The sequence below is a fragment of the Tiliqua scincoides genome, chromosome 2, assembly GCF_035046505.1.
Source record: "Tiliqua scincoides isolate rTilSci1 chromosome 2, rTilSci1.hap2, whole genome shotgun sequence".
NCBI classification, from domain to species: Eukaryota; Metazoa; Chordata; class Lepidosauria; order Squamata; family Scincidae; genus Tiliqua; species Tiliqua scincoides.
In genome coordinates, this window is record NC_089822.1 from 188,873,212 (window position 1) to 188,891,884 (window position 18,673).

The window sequence follows — 18,673 nt, forward strand, 5'->3', positions numbered from 1 at the left end:
TCCAATTGGCATGAGTTACCCAGGAAACAAAGCAGTTGCCATGGAAAATGAACACCTGTTTCTATTAGCAACAGCAAGTTGTGATAATTTTTTGGGCACCTAACATTTTGGGATCATAGTATGTCTGAGCTACAACTTTTATGGAGTTGTCACTGGAAATTCTAGTGCCTCAGCAATGCCGTCATACCTGTTGCTGGAGCAGCAAGCTGTTACCTTCATGTAGGCTCCCAGGCACTGTGGTAACAGGATGGAACTATCATGGTCACCATCTCCATCTGCTTCTACTTCACTGAATGGGATGGGGCCACCCCCTCCTCACAGTAGCCCTGTATTAGAGCTGAAGAAGAAGAAGCAAGTGAGGTGAACTCTCACCCTCCCCTTTTCCACCTGCTGAAGCTACTGCATCATCTGAATTAGGCCATTTCCTTCTATACCATTTCCTTCTATTCCTTCCTTCCAACCTTTATATATGCTGATTTTTTTTAATCCATGGATTAGACTCAATACTAATGGCCACTACAGATAAGCCTGGCACCTGGGGCATTTGCACTCCTTACCCTCCCCAGATATGTCACTGCCCCTGTGCATCTTTATACACAGCTAATCCATTCCCGAAAGCAGCCAGGAAATGTGAATAAGTACAAGTATTGCATTAATTTCAATGGGAGAAATTCTATCTCATTCCAAAGCCATTAGAAGTTCACCTCAAAATCACTTTCAGTGCCTAATAGCATAAGGAAAAAGTTGCATGACACAGTAAAATTGAATAAATGACATTTAATATCTGCATTATACAGCATCAAGTCAGTGTTAAAGTTGACAATGAAAATGTTTCAGATATGGCAGCATCACATAGTGAGATTTAGCACCTCAAGCTTTAGTTGCAAACTATGAGCAACTCTTAGGTTCCACTTGTTTTTCTACTTTTCCCATGAGTTTTTTTATCTGCTTCTGTTCTTTAGCACCCATATTCACAGTAATTTGTAGAAACACACAGCACAAAAATGGACATGTAAAAGGAAGTGTGTAATGAATGAGACTTGAAAGATTGAGGATGCACTACCAATCAGGCAGTGCATCTCATACGAAGGAGGACACCTCTTCCTGAACATCCCCTGAGGGTCCCGAAGAGCGCTTTTCCTAAAGCTCTGAGGATCATGTCCAAGAAAGGGAGTGCTTCTAGACCTTTGTCCTACCAGGTGAAGAAATCCAAAATTTGATCTGACTTCCTGGAACTCTTTTCTGGGACACAACACAAATTTGTGCCTTCTCTGTCACTGGAGCTTCAAGCAGAGGGAAAGTTTACCCATTGGGTTAAATAGAAGGTAGACCTTGCATCTGCAAGAGACTCTCCTTTTCCCCCCACTGTTCCCGGACTTTATTTTGAAAATCTTGATATGGATAAAATGGGATAGATACTATGTACACTATGTAAAGTGAAAATTTGAATGCTGAAAGTATTTTTTAAAGAGGGAAGAGTATATTGTTTAAGAGGGAGTGTGTTAGGATAGTGAGTCCAAGTTCAAACCCACTGTTTTGGTTCTTGAGGACTTTTCAGTAAACTTTGGTGCACCTTAATGCTTATCTTGTTCATCCTTTCAACACTGAATTATGTAGACATGCCATTGGCCTATAGACAGGGGTCCCCGTACATGACTGTTATGTTCCTGCCCCCCACTAACCATGTCACTTCTGTTTTTTTAGAAAGCACTGCTGGTCACACCATCAGAAATGCCTTATCCCGTGTGCTTACCAGCTGGTGACAGGACATGCAGCAGAGTCTCTGATAACTAATGCAGACTGTGGGCAGGTTCCTATTTTAAGTCCCCTTTGTAAAACTCATCTGTGAACAATTGTGAATATTTTTACCATTATGATTTTAAAAAAATGCACACAAGCTAACACTTTCACCCCATATAATTAAATTACTGCATGGTTTATAATTACAATTTGGAGTATAGCTGCAAACTTCCAGAAGCTTCAGAGGACTTGTGTCAGGGAAAATGTAATTGTAATTTGACCCAAACTATAATAGGAAGCAATCCATTTAAGTGTCTCTGTATTCAACCATTTCTAGATGGCTTTTGTATTAGTTTGACTGTTTTGCGTGCATACTACATACCATACATATGTCTAAAAATTCAATATATTTTCCACATCTCATCAAGCAGTTATGAAACGTTTGGTAAAGAGCCCCACCCTGACTTTCAGTGAAAATAAAAATTCCTTGGAATCCTGAACAACATCATTTCAGTTGGGCTAAAAGGCATATTAATAGCCTGAGGCCAAAACATATACAGTTAAAAATTAAGACATTGGCATACCATGAAGACAAAATTATCTGAAAAGTGGTCATTTTTATACACTATATTTAATTCATATCAGCTTTCTCCAGGTTATTCTAGCCCAAGAAGGTTAGCTGACTAGCCTGTTCTGCCTTCAGCAGTTTGGTAGCACTTGTGAAGTCAGAAAGAGAGAAGTGAGAAATGAAAGGGGGCTGCAGGTGGTGGCTAGCACCAGGGTCTCTGAGAGGAATTTTACCTGGGGGTACAAAGTTTTTTTTTTGGGGGGGGGATCCTTCTCAAAATGGGAGGAGGCAATGGGGGCAGGCAGAATGGGGGCAGAATTGGGCCGGGGGAGAGTGTGACAATCAGAATAGTCTTTGGACCCCAGGTGAGATAGGAAAATGTAAGATCCCAGGAACTTTCTGGGCCCCCTCCTTTGACTCATGGGCCCCCTTTCTGACCCTGGGCCCGAGTACAAATTACCCCCCTCTCTCCAAGGCCCTGGCTAGCACAGTGGTGCTGGAATGGGGGTGACCTGTTGTAGCACCAACCGGTTAACAATCCACACTTAACAAGGCAGGGAACAAAGGAGAACCAAATAAATGGTGGGATGAAGGACATGAAGCTCTGAAACCAGGGTTTTAAAAATACATTTTCGCCTCGCAGAATCCCATGAGATACTTAGATAGGCTAACAGCCCGATCCTATCCACACTTACCTGAGAGTAAGCCCCATTGACTCTAATGGGACTTACTTCTGAGTAGACATGCATAGGATTGGCATGTAAATTAGGAGTTCCATCCTCTGTTGTTAACTGGGGTCCCCTGATGCGGTCTACCTTTGTCTCACCACCAAGTTGAGATTGTGGCCACTGGGTGGATGGCTCCAAGATGGAGCTTCATAATGAGGTAGGTGAGGATAGTTGGAGGTGCAAAGTGGGGAAAAACCTGCCTCCTCCCCACAGCAGCTCAACACCCACTTGATCTGCCACCTCCCCCCAGCCAGTGGCATAGCTAAGGCATCTATCACTACCTGGGATCAAAGAAGATTTTGTAGCCCCCCATGACAAAATCAAATTTAATTAAGTAAATAATTTAAAAGTGTGCCCCTTATTGATTGGAGACACTGTGCTGGGGTGAAGAGGGACAGTTATTCTTCCCCTGCTAAAGAGGAGCAGCACTTGACAGTGCTTCTTTACCAGTTAGCAGAAGTAACTGAATAATGATTCATGGAAATGACAGTGAACTCATATTAACACCTTATTGGTTCCATACTGTATCATAATAACATCTCATTGGCTCTCATAACAATCAGTTTCATAGGTCGGTTTTGAGTTAAATAAATCCACTTTTTGTTCCTTAAGGCAGTTGTGTTTTCATTTTCTGGTTAATTGGCCATAACGTTTGACAGAATACAGATATTCCAATGATATTTGTTTCATTGCATTCTGCATTAAATTACCTTTCCAGTGATATATAACATGATGGTATTATTTGTACATACCAGGATTGTCACAATTTTGGTCACTAAATGTCAAGCTCAGCTTGTTGCCCCCCTCAAACTTGTGGCCCGGTGCGACCGCTACCCCCTGCACCCCCTAAGCTACTCCACTGCTCCTGCCTACCTTGAATTAAACATAAATATTAATCATGTAACAACGGTATGCCCCTTTCTCTTCTGTGGATGGTGCACCTTGGCTCCCGCACGGTCTACTTTTAAGCAGACAGCGAACAAGGTCTTGTTTTGTCTAGCCTTTCCTTGAGTTCTCAGTCACTGTCTGCTATGTTTTGTTCCCCACTGTTGTATTTTATTTTTGTTGTGTTGTATTTAGTATTTTAAATTATTTGAATATTGAATCAGTGTTGTGAGCCACCTTGCTTGCCCTATTAATGATCAAAAGGCAGCCTAGAAACATTTCAAATACTACTACTCTCACTACTACTAACTTTCAATCCACTATGTGGATTTCCTTAGGAGTCAGTTCCATTGCATTAAAAGGGCTGTATTCACTGGTCAATATGCAGTCTGTTAAACGTTAAATGATGGGTTTAAGCCTGAGAACTGGGAAGCTAAAGTAAGAAGCACTGCAGGATAAGGGCTTGCTTAGCTGACCTTGCAACAGTTAAAAAAAAACACAACACTTAAATGTTTGTCGTGCTTGAAGTACACCTCTATATCATCTCTATATCAACATATCTGCTTTATTTTGAGTTTCCCTCACAGACCCAGTTACAGTTCTGCTGACGTATTTGCCAGGACAATTAAAAACTTGCACTTCCAGCACCTGAAGGAGGTGTGGAGAACAGTCTGACATGCCACTTCCCACAACTTCACTAAGGCCATTAATTTCTGTGTTTGGGGAACTAATAAACTCTCTTTTTCAACTCTCCCAAATCTGTCTAACTGCCGTGGAGGAAACTGTCTTCTTCTATTTGTTCATCCAACACAGTATTATCTATCTTTTGGATGAGAAGCTTTTGTTTCTTCATCCTCCCTGTAGAACCCTGTGACTGAATCTGGGCCACTTTGCATATAAAGCAGATTCTCTACCGCTAAGATAGAGATGTCCTCCACCCCACTTTAGCTGCTATGTTTCAAGGAACAACTGTTGTGCCACAGTAGCGCAAGTAGACAATGCTCCTAATTAAATGGTGCAGTGGTGCTAAACAGTGACATTTGCCCTTATGGTGAATAAAATGGGGTGAACCTAACAATCTGAAAAAGTTTCGTCTCTCTACTGTCCACAGTAAAAAATTCAGACCAACTGGTTGGAGTAATTTTTTTGGACCCTTCTGTTTGAATAAATGCACCATAGGGTAGTGTTTCTCAACATTTGTCCTCTGCTGTACCACTCCACATGGTCCACCTATTCGAAGTGCCACTGGAAGTAATTGGCGCTGACATCATCACCAGTTACTTCTGAGTTGGGAAGCCAGATGCAATGGAATAAACACCAATAAGAGGCTTAGGGTGGATGGAAGGGCTTTTCTGAGCATGGAAAAGCATGCTTTGGAGCCTCCAATGTTGTTTGTTGTGTTACGTTCCTGGTCTCACTGCCATGCAGCCGATGTCCGGGGGTCCCACGAGTACCACCAAACGCCACCTCATGTAGCACTGGTGGTGAAACACTGCCTTAGGGTCAAAGGACTTGCACAGGGGCTTCTTAGTTGCCACCAGCTCTTTGTGTGCAACAGAAGCCATGTGGTGAGCAACACTGACATGCAAACAATCCAGCTGAGACACAACATATACCTGTAACACACAGTACCCCCAGGGTACAGATTTACTTGCACTGGCATCGGAGATGGCCACAATCAGGACTTTCAAATAGTGTCCCGGTACCTGTAAAAATACAATGCTAAACTAAATACTTGATAATTTGCTTGCATTTAATGGTACCCCTAAATCTATTCACTGACATTGGCTGTATCAACCTTCCTAATGGTAGGATGAGCATTGATTGGAATTCAAAGGTCACATCTGTGTTGGTAATTATTTGGGGCCTCAGATGTTTTCTTTTTGTGCATCTACCATGGACAATAGTTTTCCTCATCTTCTGACAGTCTTTGATGAATAGAAAAAAATATCAACATGTCATCTGCTATTCTCCTTCCCGTAGATTACACAGACTGAGTCCCTTCAAGCCTTTCTGGGCTTTAAAGAAATGTAATTTTATACAAAGAGTTTCACAGTATCTATGAAGCAATATATCATGCAACTCCTATCTTCTTATCCAATTTATGGCAGTTGAAGTTCCCCCTTCACTGTCCGCCCCCAATTCCAGTCTACACACAAACATTTCAGAATGCCCTGGAGCCATGCAAGTTGCTGTTGTGTGGGAACAGATTCCAGAATTGTGTGTCCTATAGCAGCATCACCAGGCCACCAGGTTACACATGTGACTACTGCTCTTTGTATTGGAAATTTGACTAGAATTAGTGGGTACTGTTTGACATGACAACCGTTCTATGCACACCCAAGCAGCATCAGCTGAGATAGCTGTGGCCAGCAGAAAACTCATTGGTGCAGCAGCAGATGTGGCGTGTTACCTACCTGCCTCACGGTAGCAGCATGTGTATAGCAGTTACTGCGCTGGAGGGCATAATTTGATATGTCAGTATGCCTGCTCCAAAACACAAGCTTATAAAATACCCCTCAAGCCCACTGTGCTTTGAAATCTGACAGTTTAAGAGGTTCCATCACTGTCTGGGCACTAACAATGTTTGATGCACTGTTAATCTTTATTTGGCCTTCATAGGTAGTTAGGAAATAAGTGAAAGCTCTAATAGCCTTGCAAACTGAAGGGATTAAGTGCTTCCCTGGTCCCCGGGGCAATCATTGCATTCCTTGACATGTCTTGAGTTGACTAATAGGTAGTTTGTTTGCAGTTGCTCCTATATATTTCATGGCATTATTAAATGTTAGAAAGATTGTTTGTCTGTAGACAGCTTTACGTTACTATCAGCAATATCCCCTGGGGATTGGAGTCATTGCTGCCATACTCAAACTCAGCACCCAGATGGAGAAGAGACCATGATTACTTGATCAAAAGAGCTTTGGGTTTTTGCCTGTGTGTGATCAGCACCCACAGAAGCATTTTTCTGACGGGAAGTTTCCATTTAAAACCTGGAGAAAATGAACAAAGAGTGTGTGGAGTGGAAGGTGGAATTAGTGGAAGGATCATGGGAAAATGCCCCATTCCCCTTTCATGGCTGCCACCTTGTTGGTTGCCTCTGCAGTTCTCACACCAGTGCATTCCAGTCCAAGTGTTTCCTTGTATGATTAATCACTTAAATAACTCTTAATAACCCTGTCTAGCTATCTAGGATCTAGATATCACCCTGCCGTGATATCCATCATATCCTAGGCCTGCCCTGTCAATGCCACATCAACAGTGTGTGGATGACAGTGCAACAAGGCTATTTTAGCAAAGAAACACAGGTGCAGCCCTTTCCAGTAACAACCCCAGTGTTCTTGGAAAGTCTGACACAGCCGATGGAGTGGCATCCTCATGCCAGTTTGTCATCACCATGTCATTGGCACATCATCTGTGTGACATCCATGTATCATTGCTGTGAGATTGGTGAATCATCCATGTGATGCCTGTATGCCATCAATGTGAAGTCTAAGGAGCCAATCACTATGTCCAATCAGCCCCAACACTGGCAAAAAAGCACCACTAGGGTGAACTAAGCAGGGGGCAGAGGCAGGCAAAGGGCCAATGAATGGCCAGTGCTGTGGGTACACCCCCTGCCAGTCACAAGGAATAAACAAAACCATAACAGTCATCACTCCCAACAATGGGAAATGTTCCAAGGACACTACACACAAACACACCATGACACAAAGATGCTACAGCATCTGTACATAAGAAACATAAGAACAGCCCCACTGGATCAGGCCATAGGCCCATCTATTCCAGCTTCCTGTATCCCACAGCGGCCCACCAATGCCCCAGGGAGCACACCAGATAACAAGAGACCTCATCCTGGTGCCCTCCCTTGTACTGGCATTCTGACATAACCCATTTCTAAAATCAGGAGGTTGCCCATGCACATCATGGCTTGTACCCCGTAATGGATTTTTCCTCCAGAAACTTGTCCAATCCCCTTTTAAAGGCATCCAGGCCAGATGCTGTCACCACATCCTGCGGCAAGTTACAGAAGCATCAGCAGCTAAGGAGCAAAAGCAAAGAATTGCTAGAAGCCTCTGCACCAAGGGTCAACATTCCTTCAATCCATTCATCCACACAAAAACACACACAAGGAGTACTTTTTTGAGCAGAGCAGAGCAAAGCAAGGGCAGAAAGAAAGCTCCATTGGAAGAGGGCAGCCTCCAAAAACAAAAACTGGGCAACCACTGTTATGCCAAAAAGCAGGGTTAAAATGCAAAGTGCCTTGTGGGGGGGGGGGAGGAGGCAGCGGGGGGTCACCAAGCCTGGGATGGGTTAGATCAGGGCTTTTCAAACTGGGGCATCACGACACCCCAGCCTGTGGGCCCTGGCCTCTGCCCCCTTAAGGGGCTCCACTTCCACTTTAGCAGAGGCGGGGCGCGATCGCTCTGCTTTTACATTCACTGCTGTGGGGAGCCCTGCCAAAGGTTCACACTGGGCTCCCCGCACCCTGGGGAGGCTGCAGGAGGTTTGGGTAAGTGCACACAAGTCCCTGCAGCCCCCTGAGCAGTGCAATCCTGGGGATTGTGCCGCTGTCTTCCCCCCTGCCCTCACAAGCACTTACAGTGGCTCAAACTCTCCCTGAGAATTTGAAAACCACTGGGTTCGATATTTGAGTTTTTATAAAATTAGAAGAAACACATCTGCTTTTATTTGCTAATGTATGGACTGACTAAACAGAGATTTACAGGTGAATGTATGTACATTTATTGTCATGACAACGATAAATCAGGTATGCAGATTGCATATCCAAGTTGTGGAAGTAGTGACAAATGCGATGACAAAAGATATGCAAAGGTTGCACAAATGGAGGGACACCAGAATCCTTGCCTGGGGAGCCATTTGGTTTGGGGATGATCTGCTATCCAGGCAGTGATCAAGTACCACACCTTAGGGCAGCAGTTTTTAAACTCTCTGGGAGAGTTTGAGCCATTCTAAGTCCTTGCAGGGGCAGGGGAAAGGCAGTGATGCAATCCCCAGGATTGCATTACTCAGGGGCTTGGCTGTACTTACCAGAGCCTCCTGGGGGTGCAGGGAGCCCTGTGTGACAGACTGCAGGGCTCCCCGTAGCTTAAGAAGTGAAAGCGAAGCGATCGTGCTCCTCTTCCAGTTTTGCATTGGCAGGGCACAATTGCTCAGCAGACAGTCACGCAGGGTTCCCTGCACCTCTGGGAGGCTGCAGGAGGCACTGGTAAGTGCAGCCTCCCCCCTGCCCCTGCCCCTTAAGGGAGAAGGGGCCAGGGCACTGAGACTGGGGCATCGCAATGCCCCACATGGGGGTGTTTGGGTTCAGTGGGGTGGATCCCAGAGCATCCCTGGGGTGAGGCCTCAGATAGTAGCAGGGGAGGGGGTTTGTGTCACCCTGGTCCTCCTCCCTGTTACGGCTGTAGCTCTGGTCTTGGGCAAGGGGGGGGAGAAGAACCACCACCTGCCTCCCGCCAGCCAGCCAGCTCATCACTGGCCTTCTCCCTCTTTATAAGGCCAGCTTGGACTCCCCTGTCCCAGCCTCTTCCTTCCTGGTGAGGCTTAAAGGGAAATCCCCTGGCCTCAGCCACCTCTATGGCCAGCATTCTCTTGCCTCCTTCCCCATACCTCTCAGCTTGCCCCTCAGGTGTGGTGTTGCCCAGCGCCTCTTGTGCTCCATCCAAGCCCCTGCCCTTGTTGCTCTGCTCTCCCCCTCTACCTGGGGTTGCCCCCCTTTCATCCCTGCCAGTGTCTCACAGAGCCATGTTTGATGGTGGCAGCCCTCCCCCACATAGGCTTGGGGGCTCTCCTTCAGACCAGCCAGCCAGCTTGCCCTTTCAGGGACACCCCCTTGAGGTAAGTCAGGGGCCTGGTTGGGTTGAGGGTCCCAGACACCCCAGTTTGAAAAGCCTTGCCTTAGGGCCCAATACTATCCAACTTTCCAGTGCCAATATAATGCAGTCCCAAGGTAAGGGAACAAATGTTCCCTTACCCTGAAGAGGTCTTAGTGATTGCCTCCCCCTACGCAGGATGCAGCGCATACCCTGTAGGCCCAGCTATGTCAGTGCTAGAAAGTTGGAGTACTTGAGCCCTTGCAGACCAATCATATGCATGTCTACTCAGAAGTAAGTCCCATTATAGTCAGTGGGGCTTACTCCCAGGAAAGTATGGATAGGATTGCAGCCTCAGTTTCAGTCATGGGTCCTTGGTTTCAGTAATGCTGCAAGCATTGATCCAGACCAGTCAGCAGCAAGTCACTCTGCTTGTGGTGGAAGCAAAACTTTGAATTTACTCATCGCCGCTTAAACTTAAAAGTTCCATTGTAGTATACAACAATCCCCATTCACCACTAATAACAACTGCCCGGCGCAGCTATGAGAAGGACATGCGTGCATGCACAGAGTTTAGTTAACATTGGAGGAATTCCACAAGAGCTTAGTGTATAATGAAGAATTCTTGTTGTAACTTCCACACACTTTCATAGTACATCTGTAACAAGACAAGGTTTATAAACACAGTCATGTCTTGAAGCTGGATTATTGATTCGTGAGCACAGCCTGCAGGCAGGGAGATAGAACAGAATGAAAAACCATATACACGTTGAAGTGTTTGTAATTTTGGAATCCTCATGAACGTTTTCCACTTGATATCCCACAATGTTGGGGCAGGGGGTGGGGTGGGGGTGGAATCACTACTAAGAACGAGGTAATCTGATACAGTGAAACCAATTTTAATTTATAGATGAGAGTAATAAAGTTACACGGAAGCACAAAATATATCACCCAGCTGAACAATAAAAAGACAGATGCTGAAAATGGATATTGGACCCTCAGCAATTGGTTTTTCTTGCCTTTTCTGTTTTCACTGATATAATTCAATATTAGATGGCAGAGAGTCTTGGGACAATGAAATATATGAATTCTAGAAACTTGTCCATTTTGGATTTGGAAAATTGAAATGAAAATAAAAGAACCTACTCTATGACTTTTTGCATCTGTTTCCAGGTTCCCTAAAGGAGGGGTGCCCAAACCCTGACCCGGGGACCACTTGCAGCCCTCGGTGGCTCCCAATCAGGCCCTCAGGGAGTCCCCAATCTCCAATGAGCCTCTGACCCTCCAGAGATTTGCTGGAGCAACTGCTCTCAGCATGAGGATGACTGTTCAACCTCTCACCTGAGCTGTGGGACGAGGGCTCCCTCCACTACTTGTTTCTTCACGTCTGTGATGCAGCAGTGGCAGTGAAGAAAAGGCTGACCTTGCTTTATGCAAGCCCTTTTATATGCCTTGAGCTACTGCAAGACCTTCATTCATTCATATAAGTTCCCTCTCTAATAAATTCATTTATGTAAATTTATTCAAATTTTAAATGTAAATTAATTGTCGTCCCCCCCCGGCCCCTGACACAGTGTCAGAGAGATGGTGTGGCCCTCCTGCCAAAAAGGTTGGACACCCCTGCCCTAAAGTATCAGTGCAGAAGTGGTCAGCCTAGGACCTGGGTCCTAGAAAGCATCCAGGGAGTGGGAGCTGGTGGCAGGACTGGAGTGGGAGAGGAGGCTTAAATATGGTGTATACTCAGACCACAGTCATGCTTGCCCCTCCAGTGCTGCACTGCTGTTTGCCCTCTAGCAAAGTAGAGTAGAGGCAAAGTCATCTCAAGGATCAGAGGTTGCATATTTACTTAGCAATGGCCCCACAGGATTAAGGGGCCGTAGATCTCCATAAATTTGAAAGCTGCACAGTTCAAAAGCAGTTTGTTCCTTGGCACATAGGACTGCTAAAGACCCCTTACCATACAGCACTAGTTGCGTGATTCTTCTGAGCCTGGCTCATAAACTTAATGCAGATTATTCTCTGTAATCAGACACTCACAGATGTCAAAAGAGTAATCCCCAATTGCTCCAGAGTAAACCATTTGGGAATTGTAGGCCAATAATTGTCACTCCTTAAAAAAAGTATGTCTCAGTTCCTTCTTCCTAGATGTTGATTGCCTTTGCTCTTTATCTGATTCTGAGCTGACAAGCCGGCTTCTTAGAGTCAGGTATTGCTAAGAAGAGCTACACAGATGGGATATACTGCCCCCGCTAATGCTGCATTAAGGGAAATTGGTTCTCAGTCTAAATAATGTCATACTTCAGTGTTATCTGTGTGGAATGCCTCTTGATCGCTCCAAGCTTGGTGATGGCAATACTCTCAAATGCACTAAGAAAACCAAAACAAAAAGACCTGTCAAGTGGCAGTTGCTAGAAGTCAGCTCAGCCAGTGATCTGAAAAATTCACATATTTGAGATATTCAGCTGAGCTGTCTGCTTCAGGAAATTAACGCAGTTTTATTCATAACCCACCTTCCCCACTCCTTACCAGAGTTTTCGGCCTCTCTTGGTAGAATTGAAAACTGATTGACAAAAGACAAGAGTTTCCCTAAGAATATGCATAAAAGAATGGCCAACTATATACAATGTGCAGTACAGGGCTTTCTAGATCTTATTTATGTTTGATCAAAATGTTAGTTTTGCCAAAAGCACATTTTTGACACATCCTGAAACCAGTGGAAGTGTGCTGCTACTTGCCAAATTGATTTTATACCATTCCCAGGCAGAAGGTAATAGGAACTGACAGTTCAAGGGATTTCACTTAAATTAGAAGTTTCTTGTTCTTCAAACTTGTGTTATTTATAAAGTAGGTTTGAGTCTCCTGGTGGCTGAGTAGGTATCATTATAAGATCCCCAGGGCCTTTATATCCACATCTATGCAATGTGTAAGCAATGTAATAAGTTGTAAAGGCTTTACCATAGGTCAAGGTTGTCAAACTTGTTTCATACAGAGGGCTGAAGTTAGCATTCATGGTACCTGCTGAGGGCTATCATTAAGCAGGAAATGACATCATTAAGCAGATGATGGTCAGAAATAAGCACTTTGTTCTCGCATAAAAACTCATTAGCTGCAAATGACAGAAGTGAAAATGTGCACGTGCAAATCTTGTTCAAATTTTCAAAATATGGGAAAACCCAATTATCACCCTGGGAAAACCCAATTATATCAGGGAGGAGGATAAATAGCTTCCAGGGGACGCATTTGGCTTGTGGGCCTTATGTTTGACAGCCCTGCCGTGAATCAACCTAGGAGGTTGTTACCTCAGTTGTGGAAATAGAGGCAGGCAGAGCCAATGCACAACAAACATGTGGCCATTGAGGATGGGTTCAAAGGGGTTGGTAATCTAGTTTATACAGTAGATGTAGAACATAAAGTATGAGGGAAGAGGCCATTTTATTGTGGTGAAGATCTGTACCTGCATACACAGACACACAAGGGGAGTGAGGGAAGTGGTTATAGGGTGTTTGATTCTGTTTTTCTTCCCCTGTGGTTTCTCATGGGTTCTTATGCTCACCAATTTTTCCCTTGTTCTCTTTATGCACACAATTAACAAACATGGAATTCTTTCCTTCTTCTTCCTGCTTTGTGATTTTTGCTGCTAGGCTGCCTCTTTACTTTCCCTCAGCCCAGGAAATCCCTTTTTCCCAGGGGAAGAGGGCTAACTCTGATATATGAAGAAAAAATACATGCACAATCCACTGCCACATCTCTCTCTCTCTCCCCCATGAATGACATTAGCCCAATTTACAGTGTTGGTTTGGGCTTGGAAGCCCTTAACAACCTGCGACCAGGTTACCTTACAGATGACCTTAAATAATCAATTATTTCAATCAATCAATCAGTCAAAAAATCAATCAATATCAAGTGTGTGTTAACTCCACTGAGCTGGACTTTTCTGCTCCCCAGTTCCAAATTAGCTTTGGACACTATAGCTTAAGGGTTAGTAATGTACTTAAACAGGTCGATGGCTTTGTGCTATTAACCACCCCCTTCAATAACTCCTTTCTCAAAAGGCAATTTGAAATGCAATTACAGCTGGCAGTTCAAGGCGTGATATAGTGATGCAATTCTCTTAGGTCTTCAGAACTCTCCCACTGTAGGTAAGAACTGTAGCTTGGTGGAAAAGTACTTCCTCTGCATGCAGAAAGGCCAGGTTTACTCTTCATTGTCAGGCGTGGGAGAGATCCCTGTAGCAACTGTACTGTACTGAGTTGTACCCATTCCAGTCGATTTGACTGAGCTAGTAGGACCAATAGTTGGTCCTACTAATAGTTCTGTGTCCACATTTTCAGAGGGCTGGCCTCCTTGGAGAAGGTGTCTACGCACTGGCTCTTCCCTCAGCCTCACACTGGCCTTTCCTCATGGGCCCATGTAGGTGTTTCATGGCTGGGGGAGGATCAATGGGAACTACTCCCCCACCTGCCTCTCCTGCACTGGGACTGGTAATTGGTGAGTCAGTAGGTCCCTCCCCCTGGAAGGAATTGCTGGCTCCATCCGAGTTGGCAGGCAGAGCCATCTGTCGACTCCAAGCGGGTGGATCTGCCCACTGACTTCCACCAGGGTGGAGCCAGGACTGTCCCCACTGCCATCCTAAGAGGCATCATCAGCAGGTCTTGCCAGGTGAATTGCCTGGTCTTGTGTGCGGATACTGAAGCTTCTAACCTTGCTGAACCAGCAGCTTGCATCTATTCTGTGGTCAGGTACTCTGCTAAGCTGGGAGGCAGCATAGGCCTCTCCTGGCCAGGAAGCACCTGGTGATAGGTTTAGGCACATCGCCAGGAATCCCTTCTTCCACTAGTACGCCCAGGGCCAGACACCTTCCCTAGAAATTCACTGACTGCCCTCAACCTTTTGCCAAATCTGTATTGATTCGCTTTGAGTCTTTCTCATGCTGCATTCTCGCTTTTCTTCCTCTTATGGAGGATGACAATAAACTGTGATTTATATTTGCTTTAGTAAAGCCCGATGCTCTTGTAAATCATTTCACATCTTTTAATTAGGCCAACTGTTTGGCACACTGAAGAGGACTCATCAAGCACATCAATGTAAAATGCAGCCACTCTTTTGTAAGTCTGTGTGCTTTTAAATGTTAATCAAGGCATGGTACATTTCTCTCTAGGCATTCTGTTGTGCCAATATTTTCTTTTTTATTTATGCATCTTGTAATGACTGTGCAAACACTGCTAAGATTTCTTCTTTGCTATGCATTCAGGTGCCATAGACCTGTGACTATCAACATGTAACAAAATTAACTAACAAATGATTACCCCCATACCAAATAAAGAGACCAGACTTTGGCTTGGATGAAAATGGGCCACTTTATTAAGTCTTAAACTGCAGCAGGGCAATAAACAATCACATCAAGCGTGCGAGGCTATATGGGGGAAACGGTCCTAGCCGTCTGCCTCCCCCTGCAAACTCATAGGGCGTACCGCTTGGCTCGAGGCCCCAGCTGTCAATAGCCAGCCTTGGTCTTTCAATGCCACCCCCAAAGGGGGCAAGGCAGCCGAACTTCAGACCAGTTGACAGAGCCTCACCGGCCTGACAGTCCAGGCAAGGGGCTCGCCTGCCTGCCTCCTGGAGCCGGTCAGGCATCATGGGAGCGGTTCAGACTCACCCCTCGCCCTGCTGCCTTGGATGGACACCGAGCCAGATACCTACCTACCCAGCCCCACACGTATCCTGCCACAAACAACTGAAGTGACCAAACCCACCCTGGGCCTACGAACCGCACCACCCATTGCCAGTCTGAGGTAGGCGATAAAACAGACATCCCAGGGCCAATCCAGATGACTGCAAAAAATTCCTACCCGGCCCTTAAAAAGCGACCAGCTAATCCCAGACTGGTTAACGGGCAGGTGGGTGGGGTTGCCGGCAGGGAGCGAACTGAGCCCAGCCGGAGAGTGCGCTCCAGACCGGCGCTCTGGCCCCACCTCCCCCCAGCCGCAATAGCCTATTGCAGTGAAGCCTCAGCCTGGAGGCACGAGGTGGGGAGGGGGGTAATTGGCCACTGGCACCGAATTGGCGCCAATGGCTTTTATTCAAGGTGGTTGTAAGAATGAAAATGTGAGGGACTAAGGGATTCAATCAGGGTTTGGGAACCTTTTGTTTTTTGTTACTTTCCTGGCATTTAACCTCTCCCCCCACCAACTGTCTGGCTCCTCCAACCCACCACCCAAGGTGATAGCTTGGGTGGGTCAGCTCTCGGAGGAACTGCTGCAAAGAAGAAAATAAGGATCATGTGGCATCTACCCATCAAGGAAAATAAGGTATTTCAGTTCTGAAAACCTTCATAGAATGTTAAAGTTGGGAAGGAACTTGGCCATCATCTAGTCCAGGCCTTAGTGCTCAGTGCAAGCAGCAGTTACCAAAAAGCTGGTTGAAAGCCAATCTGGGCATGTTAAGACTTGCATGGCTACATTTCTTGGAGGAAGAGGTAAACCGTTTCAATAAATAATAATGTTATTCAGCTGTGAAGTCTTAGTGGCTGTGGCTGGGGGGGGGGTTTCTCACAGTGAGCTCCTGCACTTCAAAATTTTTTGCTGTAACATAGGTCTGATCTTAAAAATCAGGGCAATTGTAGATCTGCTTATGATTGAAAGCAGCAACTTACATATACAGAATATACTTGCAATAGATAATATGAAAATTGAATAACAATCAGACAAGGGGGAGGCTATTGCATGCTCAATTGTACATCACTTCTGCTTTGCATACAGAAAATCCCAAATTCAGTACCTGGCAGCATCTCCAGGTAGGGCTTGGGAAGACCCCTCTTCCCCTGGAAAGCTGCTGCCTGACAGTGTAGGAGGCCCTGGGCCCCTCTTTGACCCTCCAATGAAAGCCCACCAGGTAGATTTGAAGAGCAATTGTCAACATCACAGCCAGAGTAGATAATGCAGAGCTAATGCTTCAATGGTTCAGCTCCATATAAGCTTACTCCATTAAAAAGTTAGTTTTAGCTTCATCCACATAAAGAGATACAATGCGCATAATGAAATAAGGACAATGACAATTTTCAATTCAAGTCTGAGCCCTAGACTAAATGCAAACCTTATAAAAGGTTTAGGAAAAAAAGACAAGGAAAGGTTGTCTAAGCAGTTTAGTGTGTGCTTGGGGTCCTGACTTAGTACAATATTGCTTTGCAGTTGCATGCTAAATTTGGATCTGAGAAGTGGTGGGATGCAACAACACCCGCAAGCAGCCTCAGCTTACAAAGAAGCCACCCTGGATTTAATCCCTCTTAATCATCTCAAGGGATGGATCAATGAGAAAAACATCTAGCAACATCCAGCTAGTATCTATTTTTTTTTTTTTAATTCCTTCCTTAGTTTAGTATTGGAATATAGGAGACATAGCATGTAATTCAATTACCCACTTCACTAACTGGCAAGCCTTCAGTTTGTCTTCCGCATTGATATTTATAATTAGGCTTTTTGTCAAAGGAGAATGCTTCCAGGCTAGAAGCATTGGTTGGCACAACCAGAATCTTATAAAGCAGACTTAGAAGAAACAATGCACACAAAGAGGGAAGAGGGCAAAGGTTGGGAAGGAAATTTACTTGCTGGGGAAAAGAAGTGGTACCAGCTGTCTCAGTGCCAGGCTTCTGCATGAAGAGGCATCATTTTTGTAGGACATATCTTCTTTTCACATTGAAGGTAGAGCAAGGTTGTTCTTTTGAACATAACGTACCTGCTGGTATATCTGTCAACAGCTTTGATTCTCAAGAAGATGTAAAGGAAAGTGAGCATGTGCCAAGAGGTCTGGGGCACATAGAAGAAGAGAGACCAGTCCTTCAACTAAGGAAGTGGCTTACTCAGTTTTAAGCTTGTGATTGTGTTGCCCAAATATGGCAGCAAGGCTGGCCTAATGATGAGGCCAACTGAAGTGGCCATTTTGAATGGTGAGCTGAGGGGAGGGAGCAGTGTCCTGATCAGGGATTTCCCCACTCCCTGTATCTTCCTGCTGCTCCCTCTAGTCTGCTGGCTACTCAGCCACTTCATTCATCTCTTTGATCCTCTTCCCACTCACTGAGAACAAGTTGGAAAAGAACCAAGGCTACAGCCAGGCCACCTCTTCCTCCAGGCCCCTGGAGAAAGAAAAAAGAAAACTGCCGCTACTGCACGGCAAGGTGAAAGCAACCCCTAACTGTACTCCAGAGCCACCTACTCCTTCCTGTTTCAAATAAATCCAGCATGCTGTGCTATCAGGGAGGCACCAGGAAAAGGCAGGCTGACTAAGGCTGCAATCCTAACCACACTTTCCTGAGAGTAAGCCCCATTGAACAAAATAGGACCTGAGTAGACCTGGTTAGGCTTGTAATCCAAGGAGAGTAGTAGCCCTATGCTTGAATTTAAATGACTTAGGTTTGATGATGTCATCAAGTTAACTGAATGGAGGAATGGAACTCACCTGTTCTCTCCATCCCACTCCTTTACTTTGAAAGGCAGGTTTGACTGCCCAGTTGGTAGGAACATGTCAATCACTAGGAAGGCTGGGAGGAGTAGCAAACACAAAAGACAGGGGAAGTCTTGATAGAATGGGATACTGGGCTGAAACAAACAGGATGGGATTCAACAGGGACACATGCATGGTTCTGTGCTTAGGCAAAAATAGCCAGTGATGCAGATACAGATTGGGAGATATCTGACTTGGAATCTTGGAATTGCAATGGATCACAAGATGAACAACATGGGTCAGCAGTGTGATGCAGCTGCAAAGAAGGCTAACACAATGTTAGCCTGTATTAGTAGAACCGTAGCTTCCAAGTCCTGAGAAGTTGTGGTTCTGCTTTACTCTGCATTGGTCAACACTCATCTGGAGTACTGTGTCCAATTCTGAACACCTCACTTTAGGAAAGATGCAACAGGAAAAGGTTCAGA

General features: G+C 45.2%; 1 protein-coding gene across 1 annotated transcript in view; it reads left to right on the top strand.

The window, feature by feature from the left end:
- The window catches only part of SMAD5 (SMAD family member 5), a 337,601-nt gene that overhangs the window by 113,419 nt on the left and 205,509 nt on the right, over positions 1-18,673 (top strand). The window lies entirely within an intron of this gene.